This window comes from Chenopodium album, chromosome 21 (genome assembly GCF_948465745.1).
Source record: "Chenopodium album chromosome 21, dcCheAlbu1.1, whole genome shotgun sequence".
NCBI lineage: Eukaryota > Viridiplantae > Streptophyta > Magnoliopsida > Caryophyllales > Amaranthaceae > Chenopodium > Chenopodium album.
Genome location: NC_137854.1, coordinates 34,764,330 through 34,779,441, shown reverse-complemented (window position 1 = coordinate 34,779,441; position 15,112 = coordinate 34,764,330). Strand labels below are relative to the sequence as shown.

The following is a 15,112-nucleotide window of genomic DNA, read 5'->3' as shown; positions in this document are numbered from 1 at the left end:
TTTTTTGGTAAGATAATATATCGTAAACAACCTTTTATTTATATAGAACATTTCGCGAGGAATAACCTTTAACATTTTTTTTTTGTAAGAAAATATATCGTAAACAACCTTTTATATAGAACATTTCGCGAGAAATAACCTTTAACATTTTTTTTTTGTAAGATAATATATCAAAACAACCTTTTATATAGAACATTTCGCGAGAAATAACTTTTAACTTCATTTTTTGGTGTTGACCAAACATTTAATGACATTGACTCTCACGTGAAAGTCACATGCCTGTATTTACCTCAATTTATATTCATCTTCTTCTCATTTCCATTTTCTTCTTCCCCATAATCAAACACCTCCAAACAAGCTGTGACCACAAAAAATCTCATATAAAGTAATATTCATTTACAAGATAAGAAAAAATACCAGGAATTTATGATGCCAGATTTCAATCCACTATTGCATATCTTACTTCTTATTCTAACTGTTACTCGAATCTTCAGTCAACTCAGGTGCCACAAGTAAAATAAGGAGAATCCAAATATTATGATAATTCTCCAATCTGACAATGGCAGGAAATATATTAATGCAACTCTCCTAGTAAAACTGCAAATGAGATTCACAGAATTTTTACACTACAAAATCCTGCAACTGAAAAGTTCAGTAAAATAGACCAGTTCTATAATAATTAATGAAACTGGCACTACAAGTATAGAATAATTAGCCATTTGAGTGTTTGAGGTAAGGAAGTAATGGTGTACCAAATTTAGTTTAGGATGGACCAAAACCATAAACACATTGCTTAAACACTTAAGAGCATGAAACCATTCAGAACTAAACCATGCTATGTACCAAAAAGTATCTCAGTATCAGAATTAGCCCACAGATGGAGAGAGAGAAATAAAAGAAACAAAGCATGAGGAACATAAACATTTTAGGTTGCTACTAGGGCAGAAAAGGACAAAAAAATTTGGACCATTTCTCGATTTGTGCGTGTCATCCTTGCGCAGGGGCCATGCTAATCTTCTCTGTATCGTTCCAATTTTATCAGATGTCTCCGAAGAGACAATCCTTATGTGAAGACACGATAATTTAAAGAAAGCGTTTCTATACAAATTAACCGATGTGGGACTAAAATTCCTTAACATATTTTAAAGGTTTCTTGAAACCTGAATTACTGCAACTCAATCAGTCAACTGTATGTGGAAACATATCTGATATCTCTACAAAAAAATACTTTACTGAGTCACAACTCACAAGACCTACAGCCTAACGATCATTATGTCAAATAGATTTTAGACATTCATGGTACAAACACTAACCAGATTTCATAACTGTGTTAATTTTCTTGTCAAGTTGGTGGATGAGTTTGACATCGTCAATAGCACATATAGCAAGAATTGAACTTGTATGGCAGATGTCATTACAAATCCAATTCAAAATGAATCAAAATCACAATCACCTCTTATAATATTTTTTTTTTAAACATGAAAAATCACCTAAGCCAAGCAATGCAAAGAGAATAAACTTTCTAGAAGAAGGACCCTAAAAAATTTTCCTAGGAAATTTGACATTGTTAGCTTTCAGTCATTTTCCTAGGACCCTGAAAAATCACTGCTTGAATCAAGAAAATTGTTAGCTTTTTAGGGTCCTAGGAAATTTGACATTGTTAGCTTTCAGTCATTTATCTTAAACCTGATGTAGTAGAAATCTTTTGACATGAAAATTGTTATGGATTTCTTCATCAAGATTGCTGTCATGAGTGTCATCTACTCATCTCATACTAGTACAAGTAAGAAATCACAATATTCGGACCCGTTCACTCAGTAAGCTTCCAGCTATCCAAATCAAACATTTTCCAACAAGTGGCAACCACAAATATCTCCGATAACCTTAGTCACTAACATAAAATAAAAAATAAAAACTCATTGGATCCATTTCTTCACAGCTTGCTTCCTATTCCAACTTTTACTCATATAATCAGTCGGCTAAGGTGCCTTTAGATTATGAACATTATCTGACCTATTGACCAGCAGGAAAAACATTAATTTAACTCTCCTAGTTAAACACTAAGTCAAGTAAAACTGCAAATGAAATTTGAATCATCTTAGTAGTCTACAAAATTCAGCACTTGATGCACCAAATTTGGACAGAAATTCAGTAAAATAGTTCAGTTCTATACTAACAAAGAATTCTGGCGATTACAATATACGAGTACAGAATGATTAGCCATTTCACCTGTTTGAGGCACAGAAGTTGGAAGTTCTTTGTGGAAGATGCCACACCATATGCAGTTCAAGGTTGGCCAATATCTTAAGCACATTGCATGAAACGCTTTTCAGAGCTTGAAATCAGAACCAAGCCATGCAAAGATAACATTGAATTAGTTAGTACAAGACCTAATATTCAACCACAAAAAGGAGACGAACGTCTGTATGTGATTGATATATGTTTTAAACACAAGACTCAATTTCGCATATAGTGTAACTGTGTAAGAAAACTCTCTATCAGCTTAACAACACTAACAACAGATACATAGCCAAAGTAAATGAAATGACCAAACCCTGTAATGAACCCCCTAATCAACATATAGCAAGTGACAATTATCGAATAATAACACCAGATTCTAAAGTCGGTCTTTGAGGTGGTAAGTTTGACAGCTTCTGATGCACAATGGGAAAAGCTCTATGTGAATAGGCAAGATTTTAATTACAAGCACACTTTTCTACCCTGTAACACATTAAATTCCCATTCTTGGGCATTAGTTTGACATTTAACAAACGGCGTATGACCCTAGAATCCAGTAGATTAAGGATATCTTCTCAGCCGTTGCACTCAACAGGATGTTGGCGGCTTGATATAAGGAGCCAAGTTAATTTTAAGAGGGTTGGGGAGACGGAGTTATGCATTTGCAGATAGGTCAGAGGAGTGAAAATGCTTAATTGGTACAGAGCAACTAGTTTCTTTATCAAATATCAATATCTTATGCAGTGACCATAAACAATTAAACATACCACTCACTATAACTCATACTCAAGAACACTTACCAGATATGAGTACGTGGCCTAAGCGTCGAACTATTATAACTTATCATGTTTTTATCCAAAGAGAAGTAAATGTTCATAACTCCATACCCACTACCCATGTAAGAGTGTCGAGGACTCCAACATGATGATTTATAATAAAGTAAAAGGTCCAAGCAACAAAGATTATACAAGACTAGTACAAAGCAAGTTCCAGTAAAAAATAAGGTTTAATTAACAAAGCCCTAAATTACAGCCAAAAGCAATAACCTCAGTACCCAAGGGCCGAGGCAAAATTATACTTCTAGAAGGGGCGCACCATAATGTCACATTTTAATAACTACTTCCTCTGTTCTTTTTTACTTGACCTGTTTCTTTTATCACGCTTGCGAATGCAAAACTTTAACGAACAATAACTTTAATTCTCCATAAGTAAAAATTATAAAATTTACATATTATGATAGTACTTATTGAGACGAATTCAAAAAGATCTTACATGAATATGTTTTTCCTTACATATCTATCTATATCTATATCTATACTTAGTATTTAAAAAGCCAAACCACAATCACCTATATGACACATGTCATCATAATTCACCCTTATGTCACATAACACATCCATTATTTTTTTTACTTTTTATACTCCCTTTTAAAGTAAATGATAAAATAAAATGTTATTGAATGCTAAAGTCTTTATGCATTCCTAACTTGCAAATTTGGGTAAGAAAATGGAGTGTTTCATTTTCACTATAAAAAAAAAAGTTGTACTCCTCTCTATACCCCTTTTAATGTAAAAGTTAAAATAACAAATTATTTAATGTTAAAATCTTTATGTATTCCTAACTTGCAAATTATAAGTAAGAAAATTAAGCAAATTGTTACAAAAAATCACCGACACATACAATACAAATAAGCAACACATTTCAAGAAAAATAAAATGAGCTACAACCCGTTCGTTGAACGGGCCAAAAGGCTAGTTATTCACAAAAGACGGTCAAAGGAGGGGTGATGAATAGTGTAAAAGTCAAAGCGGGTCAAGTAAAAAAGAACGGAGGAAGTATTCATTTTGAGAGCCCGTACGATAAACTAAACACTCCAACTTGCATAAGAACAATTAAAATTCAAATTATTGAAGTTCTTCTTAGAAGGGAGACTTATTTTACAGATAATCAAAGTAATGTTAAGCTAGTTCTTTCTTCCATTTCTTAACAAAATTGCTGATTTATTCCCATTTTAGCATCATAAACCCATTTCAAATCTCACTCGTTAACATTATAAGTTCATCTCCATCTTCAATCTCACTTGTTAACCGAGAAAGGTTAATCAATACGTGATTTTGGTACCTTTTTGCCTAAATTAACATTGTTAAGTAGCGAATTGCATACCCGTACCCAATCGTTGAGTTATTAGGTAACATTAAGAAATACTATAGTCAAATTATAATTTTAAAACATCCTGTAGATTATTGCATATTGTTTTACTAGGGTTTTGTAACATAGATGATAAAACCAAAATTTAACATATTATAATCAAATGGAGGAAGAAAGTTAATTTTTACTTTGTTACTTCAAAAATTAAAATTAAAATTCATTCTCAATGCAATTCAAATAGCGGTTTACTTTTCACAAATCTCAGTATAAAATGTTAATTACCAAGAATCGTTCTTATTAATTCAGTGTGCTCGATAAAATGCCATACCTTTTTTATAATTATGATTTTTAGGAAAAGGATCAGATAATTCAGGAAATAGGAAAAATACAAGGGGAAACTCAAAATTTTACCAAAAATAAATAAATAAATAAATAAATAAATAAATAAATAAATAAATAATAATAATAATAATAATAATAATAATAATAAATAAATAAATAAATATGGAGGAAGAAAATATCATAAACGAACGAAATTAAGGAAAGAAAAAGGCGGTAGATTACCTGAACCCCAAATGGTTGATGAAATAGAAGGTTTGCTGAAAATCATAAAAACCAATCCAAAAAAATTAGTACAGTAAAATGAAATGAACAAGCAAAACTTATTTATTTATGTAACTTTGTGATTTATATTTACCCATTAAAATTGCAACTATAATAATACGAGTAATAAACTACTCCGTAATAATTATGATTTTGGTCATTTTTAGGGGTGAGCAAAAACTGTGGGTACCCGGTGTTGGAATTGGAACCGGTTAGGACCCGGTGGGTCTGGACCCGGACCCGGTTATACCGGTTCCAATTCTGGGTCCAAAATATAGGACCCGGTTATATCCGGTTCCAATTCCGGGTCCTATAATTTTGGACCCGGTACCCACTGGGTACCCGGTTATACCAGTTCCATTACCGGGTACCCGGTCTTGGAATTGGATTTTTTAGTGCAAAATATGCTATTTCGAAAATTCGAATGCTTGGATTTTTTTTTTACAGCCCAAATTTGTGTAAGCCCAACATATTAATGTACTCATATATCTTTTCTCAACACTAACCCTAAAATCTCACAGCCTCCATCACTCTTTCAGATCTCACATTCTCATGGTCTCACCCCTTGTCCCCTTCACTGCTCAGTGCTCCATCAGCACGGCGGCTCCGTTCAAGCTTCACCACTCCATCAGCACGGCGGCTCCGTTCAAGCTTCACCACTCGGATTCTCCATTGAAGCTCTCACCGTGACTGTGTTGTTGCTCATATTGTTAAAGGTTCTTCTCCTTTCAAGCTCTTTTTATAATTTTACTAAAAATTTTAACTTATTTTAGTAATTTATAATTTTATATACCGTAAATTTTCTGAAATTTGTATTAGTTTTGCATGTTTATGATAATTTTAGTTAGTTTCTCATGTTTATGAAATTTGTATTAGTTGTGCTATTTTTTTGGATTAGCTTCGCATGTTTGGGTAATTTTCTGGGTTTGTGAAGTTCTGGTATTTTCTTTCAATTGTGTTGAGTTCAAATTTATATGTGGGGTTTATTTAATTCGTGTTATTTTTGCTGAATTTTGTAAAATTTGTTTGTTTTTAACAGAATTTGGGAGTATTCAATTGGTCAAATTGATGAATTTTATCTGGGATGTTGATTATTCATTGAACCCAATTGATGAACTTACAGCATTATGCTAAATTGCGTAGCTTTAGTCGTTAATTGTAGTATTTGATCAAGTGGGTCAATGCTTGATTATGCTCTAATAATATTTTTCTTTTTGATGTTGAATTATGAAGAACTAGGAGGGTTTAAATCTGATAGTTGAAAATGGGATGCATTCATTTTACTGCAAGTTTGGCGTGCTTAGAGAATTGATACTCTAAAAATGAAGAAGTGATATTGTGCTATTTTTTTATTACTGCAAGTTTGTATAGCAATTTTCTCTAATTTTGGTTGTGATTTAATATATATATAATTTATATATATGTATATATATATATATATATATATATATATATATATATATATATATATATATATATATATATATATATATATATATATATATATATATATATATATATATATATATATATATACTCTTATGATTTTAATAAATGTGCTTTTTTTTTACAGGTTATTTGTGAAGTGTGCTTCATGCTTGGAATCAAGAGATTTTACCTTGTAATAAAGTAGGATGTTTTATGATTTTATGGACTTTATGTCATTTTGTAAACTTGTCATTTTGATGAAGTTTGTATGGACTTTGTGGAACTTATTATCAAGACATTTTTAATTATGTAAACATTTTTCAATGTTTTTTTTTTCTAAGTTCAGAGATTACAGGAAGCAGGTAGGTAGTAGGTTACAAGAAGCAGGTTAAAATTTCAATAAAAATAGCTTGCAAAAAAAAAAAAAAAAAAAAAATCAGTAAAAATAGCAAGTAAAATAAGGAAAATAGAAACCGGGTACCCGGATTTGGAACTGGTACCCACCGGTTCCAATACCGGGTCCAAAATTTGAGGACCCGGTATAACCGGTTCCAAGACCAGTTCCAAGTATCCAGGACCCGGTACAACCAGTTCCAATACCGGGTCCGTCAAAATCAACCGGGTACCCGGTTGTGCTCACCCCTAGTCATTTTGGTATGATCAGTTGATCACGCTTTCTAGCAGACTAGCAGGTGACGCAGCAACTACGGAGTGTTGTCTAATCTTATTAGTGAAACAGCAATACTTGAGGACTTAAGATGATATATGCAGATAGTAGAGGTGATAAAATAATCAGACCGGGCCAAACCTTAACATCATATCTCATGTCCAAATTCGCAAAAAAAATAGTTGATTTGTTGGGCCAAAACTGGCTTTTTGGGCTTTTCGGGTCGAGTTTAGATTTTTAACTAAAAATTTGTTTTTAGGCTTGTCTAAACCCGCCATATTTTCAGGCTGGACCAATGTTGATCACCTTTAACTATGGGTGTAAATGAGGCGAGCCGAGCCGAATACTACATTGTTTATGTTCAAGATCATTTAATTTAGGCGAGTTTGAGCACAATCCCGAGCTTTAAAGCGAGCTCAAAAAATTGTTCAAGTTCGGCTCATTTAGTACACTATATGTTCGTGAACGACTTGTTTAATTAAACGAGTTGATAAGCAAGTGTTTCATGAACTAGCTTAGTAATAAACGAGTGTTTCATGAAATAGCTTGATAATAAACGAGCTTCTCTAATAAACAAGCTTTGCACTTTTTAATATTTGAAAATCTCAAAATTAGTATAATAAATCCTAATCCTAAACCTAAAAATTGAATCTTAATTAAACTTGAGGAGTAAATTAATAACTAGTGTGCGGCCCGGGCGTTGCACCGGGTTACCACTTTGATTAAATTGTTTATTTATAAAATATATTATCATCCATTATGTATGTTATGTATAATATTAAACATGATGTTACTAATTAACAAAGAGTATAGAAAGCAATTTTTAATACTATATTGTTTTGAGAAATCTTGATTTATTCCTCTTAAATGTTTTCAAACTGCTTATCCGGTTTTCTTTTTAAATAGTTCGTGTCATTTATAGTTATATTTATTTGTATAGTTGACATGAATTATTATTAGCTAAGATGGTAAAGAGTTAGCCTTGTATCCTCAAGGTCTAGTGTTCGAAACACATCAAATGCCTTTTAATATATATTAATCAATTAACACAAACTTTTAAATAAAACGGATGTTCAGTAAATTACTGAACATCCGTTATAATGTGACAATAAAATGCGCAAAAGTTACACTAAAACGCACAAAAGTTACTTTGACATTATAAGAGTTATTTATGCTTCATTGACAAATTTCACAAAAGTGACACTAAATTTGACAAAAGTGAACCCGTTTTACAGTAAATTACTGAAAACCGGGTGTATACAAAAGTGATTGATCAATTAATAATAGTTGGAATGATTTGTTAATTGGTAATGACATGTCATTAAGTGATGATGTGGCACAATGATATGAGAGGGGAATGACGTGGAACTTAAACGATTTTAGGAACGCTTTTTAACGTATAAAATAAAATATAAATAAATCAATTATTCATGAATATAAATAAACGAGTAGTTCCCAAACATAAATAAGCGAGTTGTTCATGAACTTATCTAAACGAGCACATCCGTGTTCGTGTTTTAGCTGATTTATTAAACGAGCTTCAAAATTTGTTAAAGCTCGGCTCATTTATCAAATAAATGAACATGAACGAGCTTAAACGAAGCTTGAACTCGATTAGTTTATTGATCGGCTTGGTTCATTTACACCCCTATCTCTAACATAGAGGACTAAGGTCTTGTTTAGTTCAACTCATTTTTATTTATTTCAGAAAAAATAAATTTAAATTAGAAAAAATAAGTTCACATAAGATCCTTGTTTATTAATGTGCGCTAAAATCTTTAATTACGTAATGTAAAAATTTAGTATGATTGGTGACCCAAATTACATAAGCATACATCAACTTATGCTATTTTCTAGTTCTAGAAAAATGTAACATACTTATGTACTTATTAGAAAATTCACGATTCTTCCAAAATAAATAAGATTGAATGATAAATTATTCTACGCAATGCCACTTGTTTCAATAATCTACCCTCATCAACATATAAATAGCAAAATCTCTCCTAATTCATTTTTAGTATGTTCCTCAAATGTTCTCTTACCTACATTTGGTGTATCTTGCTTTTGCATTAATTTTTTGAACTTATTTTTCTTTATGGGTGTGTTTGGTAAAGAGCTTTTTAAAGAGCTTTTAGCTTATTTTGTCCAATTAGATGTTTGACCAATCAAAAAAGTTAATTTGGGCGTTTGGTAAATAGCTTATTAAAACAGCTTTTTGGGCTCAAAAAGCGTATTTAGAAATAGCTTATTATAAGAGCTTTTTAAAATTAGCTTATTTTACAATTAGTTTTTTGTCTCTTAAATACACTAAAACAGTTAACAATTAACAGCTATTTACCAAATATTTTTACACAATCAGCTAATCATTACCAGCTAGTCAAATCAGCTAATATAATAAGCTACCAACTAATTACCAAAAAGGGCCTATATCTTTTCACATTTTGAATCTGGTATCTTCTGCCATGCACTTGTTTTTTTTTGAGGGGATTCTGTCATGCACTTGTTAATTTTAAGTGTTACACTTATTCATTTTTAAAAAATGTTATGTTTTTTTTTTATTTTTTTAAAAAAAAGTTTTTATTTTTATTTTTTTGACGGGTTTTTCAAAAGTTATCTTTTAATTTTATATATTTCTTAAAAAGTTATCTATTTATATCCCAACCAACCTAGTACTATATTTATTATTATTATAATATTTGGGTTACAAACGATATATATATGACTTCAAAAATAACTATAAGAAGTGTACTTGACCCTTGAATATTTGAGCTATTTAAATGGCTTCAATGAGAGTGTTTGTGCACCTTTTTTGTATCTGGTGGTGCAAGGTAGTTAATTAATAATTTTTTTTTTTGCTAAAAATAGAATAAACGAAAAATATAAAGAATGTTATGATATGAATAGATGGAATGGGTTTATAACAAAGTGTCGCTAGATTTAAACCGAAAATATGTATGTATTATTCACTTCAGCTTGTTTTAGATACTTACTAAATTATATCAGATCAAATCAAAAAAATATTAGATCAGATAAAATCAGACAAAAAAAAAAAAAAATTAGATCAGATCAGATTAGGCCCAAAAAATATTAAATTAGGTCAGATTAGACTATAAAATATTAGATCAGATCAAAACTTTTAATTATCAGAAAAATTACATATTTAAAAAGTTCATAATACGACGAATCTAACTAGATATACATTTCACACCCAATAATAAGAATTCAAATTACCTCATCAAAATCAAACTACTTCAAGACTATAGCGGATCATCTATAATAGATTGAGATTACATAAACAGAACTCGTTGTTCACTATCTCAATCCCAAGATCAATACAAGTCCAATACAAGAGGGCAAGACATAGCCATTGATCTTAGAATTGACATAGTAAACGACAAGTTCCACAAGCGCCGCGAGCCATGATCTTTACTTTCATTCATTATTTTCCTAATATTTTTAATATATACTGAGCCTAAAAAAAAGATAAAATTCTTTTTTAATTACATCTACAATAAAAGTTTCAATTCAGATTAATAATCTATCAATAGATAGATTAATACTAGTCTATCAATTGAACTTTTTGTTGTTGTTAAATCTCTTGAGTTGATAAAAATACATGTCACTTGTTAGTATTATAAGCCAATCTCCCAATAGGAAGTTCTTATATACTACGTAGATTTATAACAAAATCCAAACATATTAAAATTAATCAGATAGCAGTCCTAACACTCACCTGCAAATGTCAGATCTGTTTGGAATTCAAATTAGACAGCAGGAATTAGGAACGCTCACCATATTTTGTCCCACATCAATGATCAACAAGAACATTAAAATAGTTTTGGGGTCAATGGGTGATCAAGTATAGGATCATTGACGAAACTAAGTAGTTGGCCTCCATTGCACTTCAGGAGATGCACCTATATGTCATACTGTAATTTGCAGCATCGAGGGCCTGAGTCGTGTAGGCTCTTCTACTGTGGTAGAGCTTACCCCTCGACATATAATTTAATATCGTTATTATTTTGAAGGTTCATGATGTAACAAGATTAACATAGCTTCCATACGATCATACATAAGAAAGAAACATAATTTTATCACAAAATCAATATATGTGTGCGAAGCAGATATGCAGTAGTGCAACACATGGGTGATACTCGAAGACCCGAGTAGCAAACTATTGTGATGGGAGTGCATGGGACTACTCCTTAACAACAAATTCAATACCATTGTATGTATCAGATATAAAAGAGATACTACACTTATTCTTAGCCAAAAGGTCAAGAAAGGTATGATTTGCTTAGGTTTAGGCACCTCAATTTATTTTCTTGTTGCTGCAGTTTTCTTGCATCATCTATTCAGGATCACCAACTCCATAAATCTTCCCATTTCTACCCAAGCAGAACTACAATAATCTGCAATTAGACAAAAGATGGATAGAATCAGGATCACCAACTCCATAAATCATCTATTCAGGATTGTGTTTTACTATATGGATAGAATCATAGAATCATTCTAACATAGTAATCATGTCTCTTTGCACCCAAAAAGAAAGTTTCATTTAAATATATATGGGTGACCTTGGCTTGCCTCTGTCATACTTCTCAAGACATACCATGTCTTATACCGCAGAAATTGCAGATGAGTTTATCATTATTAACAGAGATAGCAAAAGATGCAATCCAGCTCAAAATACAAGGACTATTTAGTGAAAAGGGCACCTTAGTGTACAACAAAGCACTATAAACATTGAGGGTTTCACCATTTGAAAATTCTGTGCTGCACCAAGTGTCCAAGTATGCTTAACAACAGAACACATCCAAACCTTGCCTATAATTTTATTTTTTTAAATAAAACATGGAACGAAACAATAGCAAGCAATTGAATTGAATGATACCGTTATAAAGAATTCCCAACAAATTTCCAATTGGTAGCATAATATTAACAGCATACCTTTTCTTGAATACTTAATACTTGATTTTCACTCTTAAGATGTGGAATGCAAATAATGAGTACAAATTTTCAGTTGGTAGCATAATATTAACAGCATACCTTAGCACAATATAAGAATAATAGATTATAGATGTGTAATGCAAAATAATCCCACATCACTTAAGTATAAGGCGCCAAAGTACGACTCTATATATATGTTTCACTCTTCCATAGTAATCTTCACGCAGCCATGCAGTGAGCTCAGAGCGAACTATTCTTTCGCCTTTTACTAAAGAATACCGTGTGCTCGCTGCATTCAGTGGCATACGTTAATTTTTGGAGGAAGTTCCTCAAAAGGAGCTTCCAGCAAATCAAGTTAATTAAGTATTTAAGTACTGTCAATTCTGTAATTATCAACCAAGTAATTGCCACTGTCAATTCTGAAACCACTGCCACTTTAAATGTTGAGTGACACCCCTGCCTTCAAGTTTCATCACTACGGACCTTACACTCCAATATGAAGAAGTCCTCTTACCAATTACTCCGTATTAAATAGACAATACCATCATTATATGAGCTTTAAATTTAATCTACTAGTAGAAAGGCGACATATAGATACACATGAAAATGGATGCCCAATAATTCCCATCTTCCTGACTATATATGCCACAGACGTAACATTGTAACAACACATCAACCAACTGCCTACACAGCTACACTCCATGCTTAACTAAATTGACCTCAGTAGGCAAACAATTCCTTATATCATATTTACTTTGTGATCATACTGATCAACCTCTACAGCTCTTTTCGTCCACATCAAGGATTTGCTGCTAGACTACAACCTACTAGTTGTAAAGATCTTTGATATGCTAAAGTGGCCTGCTGTGAAATGCATCTCTATTTGGTAGGCACAGTGCATATCACTTTTTTTTCCCCAGTAACAAAACCTGCCACCATCTAGTAGACAAACATAGTATCATACTGCTTGTGCAATAACTATTGACCAGTTCAATTAGTAGTTATCAAGAAGACCATGCAAGGGTTGGCATGCAAAATTATGATGTAGAGATCCATATACATTAATCTACCTGGTAGATAGATTAACAGTACAGATCTTTCGATTTTAATATCTAGTAAAATTAGTAATAAGTAAAGCAAATTCAGGATTAATCATTTCCCGCAGACTAAAACTAGAACCACCCATCAGCAATACAAGAATACATAAATGAATCACTTATTCACAGTATACAATCATGAAGTTCAGCAAGGTTGGATCTTGTCCCACATCAATTAACTAACAAGGGTTGTATTACAGAGATGACTATAAAATAAAAATGAGTATATCCTAACAAATTACTTACCTGGACGGGGTCAATGGGCGATCAAGAAGGCTCATGGCCTAGGCTGGTGGCCTCCATTGCACATTAAGGAGGGGTGCCTGCCTAACATCTTCCCAAGAGGAAGAGTGTACGTCATAATTTGTGATAGTGGGGGCCTGCGTTCGCGCGGCCCCTATACAATTCTTAGTCAAATCGACAAAGTTATTTCTAATGCAAGTGATTAGCAAAACAAGGTATGATAAAATAAAAGAGTCATTTGTTAAAGTAAAAATTAATTTGACACAAAATTAATCTATATTATCTCTACACAAAATTAGTTTGTGAAGCTGTTTCGGCAAGTTAAAACACTGAAAATTAATGACATAGCACTGAGGTACAATCTATTCAATACAGCCAGTCAAGCATAAGTAGGACAAGATTCAAAGAGTAATTAGCTATCTTAGCATAAGTGAGGTACTAGATTGACAATCTCAGGCTCACCTATAACTACTTATAAATGATAGAGGCTTTACTATTCCTAGAATTGTTAATGATGAAAGCTATGAGTTCCTAAATTTTTTGCAAACATACACAGAACCATTTAGATGAAATAAAACACAAAAATTGATTGATCTCACAGGGAGAATTAAGGAGATTCATATGTTTAGAATAAAGCATCACCTGTAATTCTAAACAGATTGCAATGAATGGCTCACCATTTGACCTTGTTTATACTGTTTGAAGCAAAGATGGATTGATCGAAACTTCAATATACCCTGTAGTTGGTAAAAATCAAACTGACAACGTGAATCATAGTTACAGACTAGTTGCTTGAAATCCTTTACAAAGCATTAATAACATGGTCAACAAACGATGCATCATAGTTTAACTGGTGAATAATGGAAGCCAGGCAGAAAAAAATTTATAAATTTTCAAAAGAAAACTGAAATTAGTTCTATTTATGCTATCTTTAATTTTATACCTGCAAAAGCAAATATAACATCGTGAAGCTTGTAAAGGATTCCAACTCAGGACACAAGTATTCCTTGTTTAATTTGGACCACTTCTCGATTTGTGTGTGTCATCCTTGCGAAGGGGCTATGCTAATCTTCTCTGTATCGTTCCAATTTTATCAGATGTCTCCAAAGAGACAATGCTTTGAAAAACACAACAGCATTATAAGGCTTTATATCATTATTTTCCAATGAGAGACTACATATATTGCTGCATTTTGTAGCCTATAAAACCTAATCTCCAGAAACCTATTAAATTTGCTACAGCCAAAACATCTCATAGTGCCAAAGCCAACCAGGCAACCACAACTCATATCTGTCCAATCTTCTAGGTAGCCTAGAGTAGCTTCCAAAGTGTGTTCCTTTTTCTAAACAAACCTTACTTAATACTTCACCAAGTCTCTAAACCAATAGACGACAACAAGGGAAGTTGAGCTAAGAGATTTAAATTTTCTCCAACCTGCCTTAACATCTTGAAATTCTGGCACTGTTAAGTATTGAATGATTTGCCAGCAAACGAACTGGACCTGTTGTAGCAAAGATGATCACACATTTTCAGTCCAAGATGAAGCATGAGTAGAAAAATATCGGAATGTTTTCAAAATTCAAATTATAAACCAAATTGAAAAAAAATAAATGCATATCCCTTCTTTCTGCCAGGTGACAATCTGTCAAAAACAAGAAGATTTCAGTAACAGCAGTTCCTAAAACAAAGCCTACAATTATTTCTACAAAGAAATATAACAAAGCATATCAATAGAAGA

At 32.2% G+C, this 15,112-nt stretch overlaps 1 long non-coding RNA gene, 4 other non-coding genes and 1 pseudogene across 5 annotated transcripts; 3 read left to right on the top strand and 3 right to left on the bottom strand.

Annotated features, from left to right (window-relative positions):
* Positions 1 to 955: 955 nt before the first annotated feature.
* On the bottom strand, positions 956 to 1,058 carry LOC145603174 (U6 spliceosomal RNA). Its single transcript, XR_014104707.1, has one exon. It is a non-coding gene; the product is annotated as a U6 spliceosomal RNA (small nuclear RNA).
* A 4,247-nt stretch (positions 1,059 to 5,305) lies between these two features.
* Positions 5,306 to 6,741, top strand: LOC145602501 (uncharacterized). The gene is made up of 2 exons (XR_014104562.1): positions 5,306 to 5,705; positions 6,563 to 6,741. It is a non-coding gene; the product is annotated as an uncharacterized LOC145602501 (long non-coding RNA).
* A 4,453-nt stretch (positions 6,742 to 11,194) lies between these two features.
* On the bottom strand, positions 11,195 to 11,374 carry LOC145603341 (U2 spliceosomal RNA; annotated as a pseudogene).
* Positions 11,375 to 12,259: 885 nt separating this feature from the next.
* LOC145603346 (U5 spliceosomal RNA) lies at positions 12,260 to 12,376 on the top strand. The gene has a single exon (XR_014104852.1). It is a non-coding gene; the product is annotated as a U5 spliceosomal RNA (small nuclear RNA).
* Positions 12,377 to 13,369: 993 nt separating this feature from the next.
* Positions 13,370 to 13,532, top strand: LOC145603251 (U1 spliceosomal RNA). Its single transcript, XR_014104776.1, has one exon. It is a non-coding gene; the product is annotated as a U1 spliceosomal RNA (small nuclear RNA).
* Positions 13,533 to 14,384: 852 nt separating this feature from the next.
* On the bottom strand, positions 14,385 to 14,487 carry LOC145603177 (U6 spliceosomal RNA). The gene has a single exon (XR_014104710.1). It is a non-coding gene; the product is annotated as a U6 spliceosomal RNA (small nuclear RNA).
* Positions 14,488 to 15,112: the final 625 nt, after the last annotated feature.